Here is a 12,926-nt window from a genome sequence, read left to right on the forward strand (position 1 = left end):
TCTATGTTATCTATACTTTATATAATATTTTTATTGTTTTATTTTCAGTGTTTTCAAGTGTTTGGATTAGAAGGGGTAGTAATTTCTTGTAGCAACCCAATCCACCATATTGACTGAAGTTTTTAGCTACTAAGTTTAAAGTTTATTTTATTTCATTATATGTAAAATAGAATACGAGTGAGCAAATGCATATGCATTAGCCCCTGACTGTGAAATATGCTGCTGCAGAGTAAATGCAGCAGAGAAGAGGCCCTGAAAGTTCTGTGTGCTAATACCACTGTCACAGAGGACTCTGCATCCTTGGAGTGTTGTCTTGTTCACTATGGGGCCACAAGTTCTCGGTTCAGAAGAGATCTGAATTTCCCAAGCACAGTGTTCCAGTCCCCAAATGCTGTCCTTTAGATTCTCAGTGGTAAAGTAAAAGCTTCTCATGACAAACCAGTATCCAGCTCACACCCATGTGGAAAAGAAAACCTCTGTGGAGAGGTTCCTGTTCCCTTTGTTCAGGGAGATGATGTTCTCTCTTTCCTGGCATGTGTGTTTACTTGTGTCTCTATCAGTGCAGAAAGGTTTACATTGAACAATTGATTCTTCCCTTGTGACCGACAGTATCTCTGGGAATGTTGATTGATATCAGCAAAGCCTGTTAACAATTTATAAAGAAATCTACACATAGATCTTTCCCATACCCTCCTATAAACTCTATTCTTTTAAGGAAACCAAGCCAGCAATCATCCTTGGGCTTCCCCTCTGGCCCTCATATCAGCCCTATGTGGTAATGGGAAAACAGTGGACTTTGGAGTCAGGCAGATCTGGATTTGAATCCAGGCTTCTTTACCACTAACTAGAACTGAGGCTGCTATAACAAAGTACCACAGACTGGGTAGATGTCTCACAGTTCCAGAGACTGGAAGTCTAAGATGGGGGCCCTGGCATGGTTCTGGTGAGCACCCTCTTATGGGTTGCAATGGCCATTTTCTCTGTGTGTGCTGATATGGTGGAGGGGGCGAGCTAGCCCTCTGTGGCCTTTTCTTATAAGGGCACTAATCCCATTCATGAAAGTTCCACCTTCATGATGTAATCACCTTGGGGGTTAGGATTTCAACATGAATTTTGGGGGACACAGACATTCAGACCATAGCAGTGGCCTTGGGCAAGTTATTTCACATCTCTGAGGCTGTTTCCTTTCCTATAATGGTGGTAATAAAACCTACCCTTAAATATTGTTCTCAAGATTAAATGAGAAAATAGGAAACGATATGGGCCAAGTGCTTGGCATATGTAATGCTCACAAATGTTAGTCACCTCCTGTCATTCCCTGCTCTGTTTCTTTCAAATTACGATTGTACTTCAGAAGGTCTAAGCAGAGACCTGTAGGAAGAGGCTATGGGTACACTTCATAACATCTTATAATTTTTGGTAGTTGATTTAAATTTCTCTTGGATGGATTTCTTTAAAGCTTTTGGACCACCATATGCTTTTATACCTATAGCACCTCTCAGTAGCCCTTCCAGCCTACTGATCAACCATTCCATAGCATTACTCTGTAGTTATTTAAGAACCATTCTCCTCTTAACCAGAAACATCTTTTTGCTTTATTTGTTGGCGCTCACTCCTTTAAAAAGATGAAAACCCTTTATTTCACTATTGAAGCTAACATTTTAAATGCAAAGACTCCAGAGAGCAAATATAAGGAGTAAATAACAGAACTATTTCTGGGGACTAGGTTACACCAGAAGGGATCATGAGGCCCTGTGTAGATTGAGGGGTAGGTGGGGGTAGGGAATTTGTGACAAAGGCAGCCACAGTAGGCAGAAGAACCAAAGGTATTTCTTGAAGATTTCCCAAGACCTAAAATCTGCCTATTTTACAACAATCATTTATCTGGGCTCTGTGGAATCTGTACTTGGCCCAGAGCTTTTTGCAAGTGACTTATCCAAAATAACAATGATAGCTGTGACTGTTCTTAAGTAGAAGAAAAGAGCATCATGAAAATAAAACACAATTGGAATTATGGATGTGCCTCCATATAAATATCTGTGGCTCGGAGCACAAAAATAACTTTTCCATTGCAGAGCCAAGCCAAGAGTTGTGTGGAAGCAGCACTGAGAATCTAATTTAAAACAGCCACAGCCCAGAAATTCAGAGACAGGGCTGACACTTTGGCCTCTGTTCATTCCCTTGAACATTTTTTTTCCTACCTCACGGTAACTCATATTCAAGGCCAATTTGGAAGGCCTAAAAGACGGTAATTGATGCTACAAACATTGTTCTTGTTGACCTCAGGTTAGCATTAATACAAACATAGAGAAATGTTTTAATCTTATGTCTTTACAACCAAAAACCTCCCCTAATGCAGCTCCAGGCCTGTTGCTCGTTTGTGGCTTGAAGTAGAACCTCATACATTTTGTGAAAATTGCTGTTTCTTTTGCTAGTTGTGGATTCAGTGGAAGGTGCTAGTTCGGGTCATTCTAAGTGGCGCATGGCAATCAGGTGCTCCTGATGTTCAGAAAAGTTATCTTGGTGAAAAAAATCAGGCTTTCCTGGGAACTGGGTGATAGTGTCAGAATCCTTCAGTTCTAAGAAGGCTCAAACTTGCCTACATGAACGTTTTTCCTCCTTAAGGAAGGATATTGTTATTGTAGGCTTCCGATTTTATGCTCTATCAGTCATCTTTCGACTGACTATAAATTCCCAGTGAGAATGGCTCTGTAGCAAACGTGATGCGGTTTACCCATCTTTAAACGGCCCCTGCTTGTCAGGATCTGCCTCTTCCCCACCCACACATTCCCTTCTTCCACCAGATGTTCCTGCTTAACTGCTCACACATGCCCTTCCACACGCACACACAGACTTTGGCCAGTCGTGGGTGGGAACCCTGCTGCAAACTCCACCGCCTTTGGCCTTTCCCAGATTCTCACAAGGGCACTGCTTGAGCTGTTCCAGCTGCACTCTGCCTCCGGAGGTGGAGATGGTGGTGTGATGGCGATGGAGGTGCGCAGGATCTCACCACCTGAGAAAGGTGTTGGCTTCTTTATTGTTTTCCTAGTCTGTCAGTGCTCACCCTCTTGTGGGGACCTGGTTTAACTCGTCACCTCCTGGAACTTTTGTTGGTCTTGTTTCCGACTTGTTGCCTTGCTTGGGCTTATTCGTGCTTCTGGGACCCTATTCTTCCTTTGTTTAGGGCTTGTCTGCCTTCGTTCCCTTTCAATATATGTGGCTCATGCACATAGCCACCACTTACTGAGTGGCTGCTGTGTTTGAGGCTCCTACACATCACCATTGGTTATGATGCTATGACTGATATCACTCTTCTAGTGCAAGTCACTGTGGAGAATGATGAATAGTTCTGCAAAGCTTTGGGGAAATTGCCCCATGTTAGGAGAGATGTACATGAAAAACAATCTCTTCTCTCTTTATATTTCAGACTTTAAAACTAAGTGTGCAGGGCAGGAACCATCAGGTTCAACCCTGGTTTCTTTCCTGTGTTCCTGGCATAGCTTCCTTCTGGTTTCCCTGCCTCTGGCCTCATCACCTTCCAGTTCACCCTCCATTGTCAGAGCTTTAGTCTTTCTAAAGTTCTTATCAAATCCTGTTTATTCTCTCTCAATTCTTTTACAGAATCCTGTTGCCTTTACGATAAAATCAGATTCTTAGCATGATTCTTAGCCTACTTACAGTACCCACCTGTCTGCTTCTTTTGCTGTATCGCCCATGTTAACTCCTGGCCGCAGCCATGCCCATCTTCCTGCAGAATCAGGCTCTCTCCTGTCTCCCTGTCTTTGCACACACACCTCTCTCTATTCTGTTCTGCCTGATCGATTCCTATCAGCCTTCAAGATTCAGCTCAGCTCAGAAGCCCGTGCCTCCTGAAGTCTTTTCAAACTACCAGAACCAGCACCTTTATTTCTCCTGCCACAATGGTGGACACTACCACTGTCACTGTCACCCGTCTTAATTATCTGACTTAATTAAGTACCATAAAACCCTGCATTTGGCTTTATCACATTAACATAACGTTCGAGAACTGTCCCTGCTGGACAGAAAATGCCCCGGGGTGATGAACTCTGCCAATTTTCCACTTGCACCAGCGTGGAGCATAGTGTTAAAGGTACTAAGTTACCATTGTTGAGTGACTATGTGCATGGTGAAAGAATTGATTCACGGGTTGTGTGTTCACACACACACACACTAAGATGTGGATCCTTACAGGAAGCTTACTTTAAATCTTAGAGTATTTACAAAGCGCATCGTAGGTGCTTAGTGAATGTCTGTTGAGCCAAAGAAAGAATAAAATGCACATACATACAAATTCTGGAAAATCGACTCCAAAATGTCCTAAGAAGAAAGCTACAATGTGGCCTCGCTTCCTCTTAACTGCAGTAGAATGTGGGCTGGAAAAATCAAAGATAGCGTTCATGTTCATTTTCTCAGCTATGTTTCCTGAGTGAATCATTTTACTTTGGACCTCTATTTCCTCATCTGTCAAATTAGATGTTAGAAAATATATTTAATGCCTATTGAACATTCTAGATTCAGTCTTTAGTAGAAGGCCTGAAGTCAAACGACCAGCTGGTTTCCAGCTGTTGTTAAGTGACATGAATTTGAGATTCATTTTTTGGCCTCATCATGGAGCATATTCATGACAAGCCCTGTAGCACTGGGCAGAACAGCAAAGCTGAGACCAAGAGATGGACCAGAGTTTGTCCAAACTGCAGCAGAAGGCCAAGACCTAGTTGGAAAGCAAAAGCAGGCTGGGTGGCATGGGCAGGGTGAGCCCATGCTATGAGCGAGGCAGTCGGTGTCCCATGGAAGTCTGGGGTCGAAGTTGGCTGGAGATACCCAGGTAAGAAGCATGGAAGGGAGCTGGGCAGTGCTTTCAGGGGTATGCTGGGAAGTGTCCTTTCAGGAGAGTCTTTGGGAAGACCCAGTGCAGTCATCGAGACCAGCTTCAGTTGTCTGAAGGATGGGTAGGTGAAGAGGTGTTTAAACTTAGTCTGCGTCCCCCTGTAACACAGATGGAAGCCAGGAGGAAGTTAATTTGTGGTTAATAGGAGAGAGAAGAGTTTAATCCTGTCCAAATGATGAGATGAACTTGCTTATAAAGTACTGAGGTCTCCACTCCTGGAAGTGTTTATGCACAGCTGATAATTCCTCACCAGAGCTCACTTGTGAAGCTTGGACTAGATGTTTAAAGTATTTTTCTGCTTCTAGGAGAGCCTTTGCTGTTCATGTCCTTCCCAAATCTTGTTTAGGTTAATGCTTTCAGATTTCGTAGCCCTTCCTTTTGTGATGTGATCTCAGCATACTCTTCTGTCCTAGGGATCAGCCTTTTGGAACTTTTTAGTCTTCGAATGCCTGCCTTAAAGTGAAGAACCCTGGATTGGACCTCATGAGCCAGGATGTGGTGTGACCAGGGCTTCTCTAGGGATGTTAAACACTTGATAGGTAGTGGATCTATTAATTACTCATTTATCATCTCAATACGGGTTGCGCTATAAAAGCCAAGAACAGAGTGTCTCGGCTTCCTCTGGTCTGTGCTCATGCCGCCTCAGGTGATGGAGAGACTTCATTTTCTTGGCTAGAGTTGAATTTCAGATCCCTTTGTGGTAAATCTAATCTAGACAGTGACTTTGAGGCTTGAGGAACACTTTCTTTCTATATTTGGAGGGCACTTTCATGGTATTCCGTCCTTGCCTTCTCAAGAGCCTCCTGTTTCACCCCAAATGCTTTCTTGCTTTTTTGTTTTTTTTCCGCTTTTATTTTTCTGCTCATCTCTTCTTTCTCCACTCTCTATGCCTGTTGAATAATATACAACATTTCTACTTGTTTTTTCTTTTCAGTGGTTTTCTCTTCACATTCTTTGCCTTCCTGGTATCTGGGTGATTAGGATTGTGGGTGGCTTGTCAGCTCATTGTGCATATGAAGAAAAATGCCCAGAAAGGTTAAATGATGCACTTAATATACTGGCAGAGCAAAGGACTCCGGAACCCAGTTTTCTGACACTCCCCCACACCCCCCGTCCCCCGTCCTGGAGATCACACCACGTTTACTTGTAGCACTGGAGTCACAAAGAGCAGTGAACTTTTCTCTGTATGTGTGGCAATTGTACCAAAATAATTCACCAAGGGCCAATCTCAGGCCTCTAGAGATTCATAGTCTCAGCCCACATTGAAGTAAACTAACAAGAGTTACGAGAGCAAAAGAATTTATAAAGTGCTTCCTATTTTTCGAAAAAAACTTTTGAATCTATCTCTTTATATGATGCTCCCCAGAGCCCTTTGAGGTGGAACAGCCGATGTGAACCTAATTTTGCAGGTGAAGGTCACAGGTGGGGTCCAGATCTGAGGTCGGTGGGGAGGAGGCCCTATGCATACATGCTAGCTCTTGGTCCACAATCTTCCTTGTGGGTCACGCTTCAGGAAAACCAGGAAAAAGGAATGAGTTATTTCCATCTGATGTCAAAGGCAATGGAGATGCTGGGGCCAGACCCAGGATTCTGCATTTGGCAGTTTGCTCAAGAAATAGTCTCTTGCCATGTTTGAAGGTGGGAGCTGGGCCAGGGGCTGGGGTAGGGATGGTGGGGCCGGCTCCTGCAGGTTGGGAGAGTATAAGGCCAGATGGGAGGGAAGTGTACAGGCTTGGTGAGTTGGTTGTTAAGACATGGGCATGCTGGGCTTGGCCGCCTATAAAGAGAAGTGGCCTTCTAAAATCTGGTAGGTACACAATCTAGAGATTCGGAAATGTGCTATCCCCAAATGTGAGTCTTATTATAATCTTGGGTTATTCGGCCATTTATTCAGCAAATATCAACAAACGCCTACTGACTATAAATAAATCTCTAACATATTTATAGTTTTTCTTATGAAGACCTCATGTGTGTGTATCATCTCACATATATTTATTCTTATTAATATACACAACCAGTGGAAATACAGGGTATTTTCCTCCATTTATGGATTAAGAAACTGAGGCCTAAAGAGGGTAATGGGTTTGCTCAAAGTGCCACAGTTACTTCGAAGCTGAGCCAAGTACAAAATCCATGTTTTCTGAGGTCTTTTTACTGGTGCTTCTAACTACTTTCCACATGATAAGCAGTTCCTAGCTATCAGGGTATGTGCTTTGGAGAGAAATAGAGGAAAACACCTTTGGAGTTGTTACTCAAGGTTTCACTTTACCTTTAGAGGCTGGAAAACCTAAATACAGAGTTGAAACACAACTTGAGTCCTTTTTTGCTAAGTGCCCAAATGGGCATTTGTGTGGTTGGCAGTCACTCTTTAAGTCAACCAGGAGCAAGCCCTCTTTTTAGATTTGGAATTAATGTCCGTGCTCTTGTGCATCCTGATCTGTGTCAGGCACCCTAGTTATGTGATGGGCTGGGTTTCCTTGGTAAAGGGTTATGAGTGAGAGAGCTGGGGTCCATGCAGCCAACGTGGGGCCTTCGGCAGTGAAGGAAGGTTGCTGTCTCAAAGCTCCCAGGGTTCAAATATGTGACTCAGCTCACAGCTCAAGTCCCCTTTATTATGCCCCATAGCCTGCATTAATTATGGCCAATGGCTGAGCCTCTGTAAGTCCTGCCCCTAATAATGGGTGCCTGAGGCTCCGCCACCCTGAGCCCTAAACATTGGGCCCAACAAGCTGAGCAAGGCTGATTCTGGAGAGGCCTCATCTTGTTGGCTCAGCCTGATGCTCGACATATCCTTCTTAATCAGGCCTCCTCATATCCGGATGAAGCCCCTGCTGGGCTGCCTAGGTCAGGTGCTTGATGGTGATCCTGGGCTGGGTTGTGATTTTTCCCTGCCAGAATGCCCTGCTGCTGTCGCCTCCCCCTTTCTAGGCAGAAGCAGCTGCTCCCCTATGCTTTTCTTGGCACAGTTCTTGCCCTACAGGGAGCCTATAAGAAGCTCTGGGATGAGTCAGAACCTGGCTTCATCGTCAGGTACATTTTTCACTCATTCATCGAACATGTTTTGGGCCTGTTAGCTTGTGCCAGGGCAGGGAACCCAGGCATGAACAAGATCCTGCCAGTCCCTGCCGTGGGGCTGCTCCCTGCCTAGAATAGAGGCCCCAGGAGACACCCGTCGTGCTGTGGCAGTGCTTTTGGAACTCCAACAGATTCCTGCCAGTCACCTACTATGGGAGTTTGTGCCCTGGTGCTCTGCATTTCTGCCACTCACCAGGTCCCGGTGTCTGCCCTGGGAGCCTTGCTCTGCGTTGCCGCTGCTCCAGTTATCTATTGCTGTGGAACAACCACTCCAAACGTAGAGGTTTTCTTTGATGGGTGAACAGGTAAGCAGAATGCGGTGTATATACGCAGTGGAATATTTTTCAGTCTTAAAAAGGAAGGATATTCTGGCACATGCTTCAACATGGGTGATCCTTGGTGACATTATGCTAAGGGAAATAAGTCAGTCACATAAAGGACAAATATTGAATGATTCCATTTATATGAAGTACTTAGAGTAGTCAGATTCATAGAAACACAGAGTAGAGTGGCGATTGCCAGGGGCTGAGGGAAGGGGGCCAGGGGAGTTAGGGTTTAATGGATGCCGAGTTGCAGTGCGGGAAGGTGAAAGAATTCTGGAGATGGATAGTGGGGAGGGTTGCACAGCAATGTGGATGTACTTAATGCTGCAAAACTGTACATTTAAAAATGGTTAAAAAGGTAAATTTTATCTTTATATTTTACCCCACAAAAAATGTAGAGGGTTATTAAAACTACAGTATAATATTATGTTTGTTGATTTTGTCAGTTGGCTGGTCAGCTGGGTGGTTCTTGATTAGGGTCTCTCATCTAATTGTAATCAGATGGTGACTGGAGCTGGAATCATGGAAAGCTCAAGAGGCTTATGTCTGAGGGGGTGCCTAAGCGTGGCTCCTCCACGTGGCTTCTCTATCCAGAAGAGAAGTTGGACAGAGAAGCTGCCTGGGTTTCTTCTGTTGTGGCTCAGGGTTCTGACAAGGAGGAAATGACAGCTGCTAGGTCGGCTCAGGCCTATACCTAAACGGTCAGAGTGTTACTTCTGCCTCTACGTATTGATCAGAGCAGTGACAGGCCCATCCAGATTCAAGGTGAGGGGAAGTCAAGCCCCCCTTCAGTGAGGGGCGGGGAGCACAAATTGACATTTCAGAAGAGCTTGAGATGGAGGTTATTGTGCAGCCATCTTTTAAAGCCTTCTCACCTGAAACATCGTCGTAGGCGTCCTCACGAGTTTAGGTAGGAAAGGGTCTTCAGGGAGGCATATGCCTCTTTGCAGACCCCTTTTTAGGAGAATTCGTCTTCATAGATTGTTGGAGTTTGAAGGGACCTTGTAAACCACTTGCCAGCAGTGACTTGTTTTAACTTACAGAGCCAGAGAGAAGCAGAGCTGGAACAAAAACTCCCAAATACTGGCTTCCCGGCCCCCAGGCTGGGCAAACAGTGTGGGAACTCACCCAGAGGGACCTTTGTATGCTGTGAGTAGTAATACGAAGGTCTGGTGGAGGGATGGGTGTGCGAGAGAGCAGAGCTCTGGATGGTGTCCCCCAGGAGACTTGCCGGCATCTTAGCAGTCACGCGAGCCCCTCCTCGTTGTGCTGGGCTGGATCTGTCAGGAGCTCATGGGTCTCTCTGGGCAGGGCTATGCAGAGGCCCCTGGGGTCTTCCGTGAGGAGGCTGGGAATTTTACTCATTTAAATGGGGACTCAGAGTCAGGATGGTGGAGGTCATAGGTTCATTTGCCTCAGGTGAAACTTAGAGATCCGTAAGTTTAAATATAAGCTAATGCCCATTGCTGAGAATGTCAGTTGGCACATCCACTTAAAGAGTGTTTCTAATCAGACTTTACTTTGCTCTAAGTATCTAATCAGACTTTGCTCTAAGTGTAAAATTCTTCATTAAAGCCTTTATTGGACTCTGAAATGCAATAAAATTCACAAATATTTTGCACACACTCCCTGGGACATAGAGCAAAGTTATTTTTAATTTCATAAACCTCAGTTTCCTTGGTGTGAAACAGGTTACTAGTAGTCAACCTTTAGGGTTTGTTGTGGGCTAAAGTTGTGTTCTCCCAATTCAGTCCTAACCCCCAGCGCCTCAGTAGGGCCTCTTAAGAGATATTTAAGATAAATTGCGGGCCTGAGTCGATCTGACTGATGTCCTTATAGGAGGAGGTTAGGACACACAGAGAGACACCAGGCAGTGGAACACACAGAAAACATCGTGTGAGGGCGACTATCTGCGAGCCAAGGAAAGAGGGTCGTCAGTGGCAGGGCTGGGATTTACACACAAGCCTAACTTCTGAACCCTCTTTCTCTACCATGTGACCAGTGAATCAAGTCTTATTCCTGTGGTCTGCGTGGTGCCTTCACCTAGGACCCAGCACTTAGAAGATACTGTAACTATTTGCTGAAGGAATGAGCAGGGTGTGTGTGACGCAGGAATCCGTATGAGAACATATGGAAGACCTTCTCCAAAGCCCAACATCCAACCGCGAAGATTCTGGGAGACTCTCCGGGCAGATGATGGTCCTTAACTTCTCATATGGGCCATTCCAGTCTCCTCACAGCACCATTAGTGTGCGGGAAGCAATCATATTTTAAAGCTTTAAATATTCTTTCTGGGCCATTTAACCACTGCATCCTCTCAAAACACTAAAAGCAATTACATGGTAATTAAGATAGATTACTTGATCAATTTTCATAACAAAGTGCCCCACCCTCCCCACCCCCCCAATATTTAAGGTCAGAGAGAGATCTTCTTTACAGTTCTTTAAACTTCCAGGACTTGCTGCTTATTCTTCGGGAAGGCCTGTGAACCTGCAGGGAAGAGGGGATGGAGGGTTTGCATGTTTGAGACATGTGATCTGAGCCAAGCCCCTGTACCCCACCTTGTTTTCATGATTTCCTGTGAAAATTTAGAATCAAAATCCAGGAGCTGCCATCTAATGACCACAGGGCCCTGTACCCCAGCCTAGCCCTGGGGCCTCCTAAGGAGATAATGACCTTCCTCATTTCTGTGAGCGTCTTGCTCTTCCCACTGGAGAACCCACGGAAATGTAAATCCCAGAAGGCAGCCCTGAAAGCAGTCTTGTTTGCAGGCCCTTGTGTGCAAGAAGGCTCCCTTGTCTGCCTCCTTTCCCCAGCCAGGGGTGGGCTGGATTTTTCAGAGAGTAAGAAGGCCTACAGCCCTTTCGTGCTCCTGAAGAGGCAGGCTGTTACTAGGGCTGCCAGAAATCAGTCCACCCAGGAAACAGCAGAGCCCCATAGAGGGCGGAAACCTAGGGACCAGGGGCTGGGGGTGGGGTGGCCAAGACTTGGCCAGCTGAGCCCGGCCTCTGTCCACAGGCTCCAGCATCCGTGCTTCCGTTGCTTCCAGACTGGCAGCCTGCCCTCACCCCCACCCGCTGCCGAAGTCGCCCGCAATACTGCCACTGTTGACGAAATGACTAAACCCAGAGGTCAGCTGTCTGTTTTGTCCCCACCCTCCACAGCTCTTCAAGGACCCAGGAAGATACCCCTTTCTGTGTTGCGCTGGGGGTCCCTGAACCTCCTGGTATTACTTTGGCCTGTCTGGTGTGATGGACTTTCTCCTTTTCTTTTCCTCCTCCTCTTAGGTGGCCGGGTCCTCAGCTTTGGGCACCCTGTGGTCTCTCCCATTCTTTCCTGCGTGCAACTCTCCCCCAGCTGAGAACGACCCCCAGCTCTACATCTGTAGCCCCTGGTTTTCTCTACATACATCTTGTATTTCTAGCCCCTTGCTAGAGGTATCTCAGACCTGACTGACCTGTGGTTGACATGCTCCTCTTCCTGCCTCTGCCTCTGCTCTTCTAAGTGCCAGACTCTCCCCTTTCCTATGTTTTCTAGATCACATTTGGTGTCCAAGTCCTATCAAATCTTCTTTTAAAATATTCCTTTATCTGTGCTCTCTCCTGTTCTGATTCCCATCCTGGTAGTCTGTGACGTAGCGGAAAGAGCACGAGATTGGGGCCTGAGACAAGATTCAAGTCTGATCGTTAGTACCTTTTTCGGGTTGTGCCATCTCAGGCAGGTCGCTGAACATAAGTCTCCAATTTATTGTCTACAAAGCAGACACACGCAGAAGGGTGCACACTGCTCACCACACTCAGCTCACTGACCTCAGTGTAGAGCAGGGTTTTTCAACTGTGGTGCTTGTGATATTTAGGGCTGAATAATTCTCTGTTGTGGGAGCCGTCCTGTGCATTGTAAGATGTTTAGTAGCATTCCTAGCCTCCACCTACTAGATGCTAATAGCATTCCCTAAAGACAACTAAAAATGTCTTCAGACATTGCCAGAGGTCCCCTGGGGAGTGAGTCACTCCCGTTGTGGTACAGAGCGATGCCGAATCTGGGTTGTAGATGACGAGTGTGGTCTCAGGTTGTCAGGTTTTCACCTTACATGTCAGTCACATGTAGAAAGGAACTATGTCACTTTTGATCTGTCTTTTTCTCTGATTACGTTTGACATCTCCAGGTGCTGTGCTGACTTGCTTGATTAAGTAATGCCTTTCATTTCACACCTTGGTTCAGCACACACCAGGCTTGCACCTTGATTTTCTCTTGCTGAAGAATGAGAGAACAGTTCAGGATTGGACAGGCCCCCAGGACTCTCGGCAGCATCCCCTGCAGGTCTGGTCCAACCTGCTTCTTGAGCCCCCCAAATTGTACAATGATCAATGCAGATTCAAGAACCCTTCCCTTTAAGCTCTCTGCTACCATTTTTCAAGTGTCTACAATATAGCAATTTACTTATTAATTTAGTATTAATGTATTTGGTCCTTAGGAAGTAGGTCTTATTTATTTTCACTTTATACATGAGGAAATCGAGGCTAAAAAATGTTAAGCAACATGGCTCAGGGGGATTAAGTGCAGGGACTGAGATGAGAGGCCAAGTGACTTTGGCATAAAAGTCTGCACAGTAGACATTT

The 12,926-nt window shown here is 45.6% G+C and overlaps 1 protein-coding gene across 6 annotated transcripts in view; it reads left to right on the plus strand.

Moving 5' to 3' along the window:
• STON1 (stonin 1) overlaps positions 1–12,926 on the plus strand; it is a 47,646-nt gene that overhangs the window by 7,898 nt on the left and 26,822 nt on the right. Inside the window, exon 2 of one of the 6 annotated variants that reach the window (XM_036224893.1) lies at positions 8,181–8,289. The exons of 4 other annotated variants lie outside the window; for them this stretch is intronic. The gene's annotated coding sequence lies outside the window, so the exon portion shown is untranslated. Of the gene's footprint in view, positions 1–8,180; positions 8,290–8,577; positions 9,457–12,926 lie in introns of those variants that run through there. One more of the 6 variants, XM_036224892.1, reaches the window with a different exon arrangement.

This window comes from Rousettus aegyptiacus, unplaced genomic scaffold, assembly GCF_014176215.1.
Source record: "Rousettus aegyptiacus isolate mRouAeg1 unplaced genomic scaffold, mRouAeg1.p scaffold_m13_p_7, whole genome shotgun sequence".
NCBI classification, from domain to species: Eukaryota; Metazoa; Chordata; class Mammalia; order Chiroptera; family Pteropodidae; genus Rousettus; species Rousettus aegyptiacus.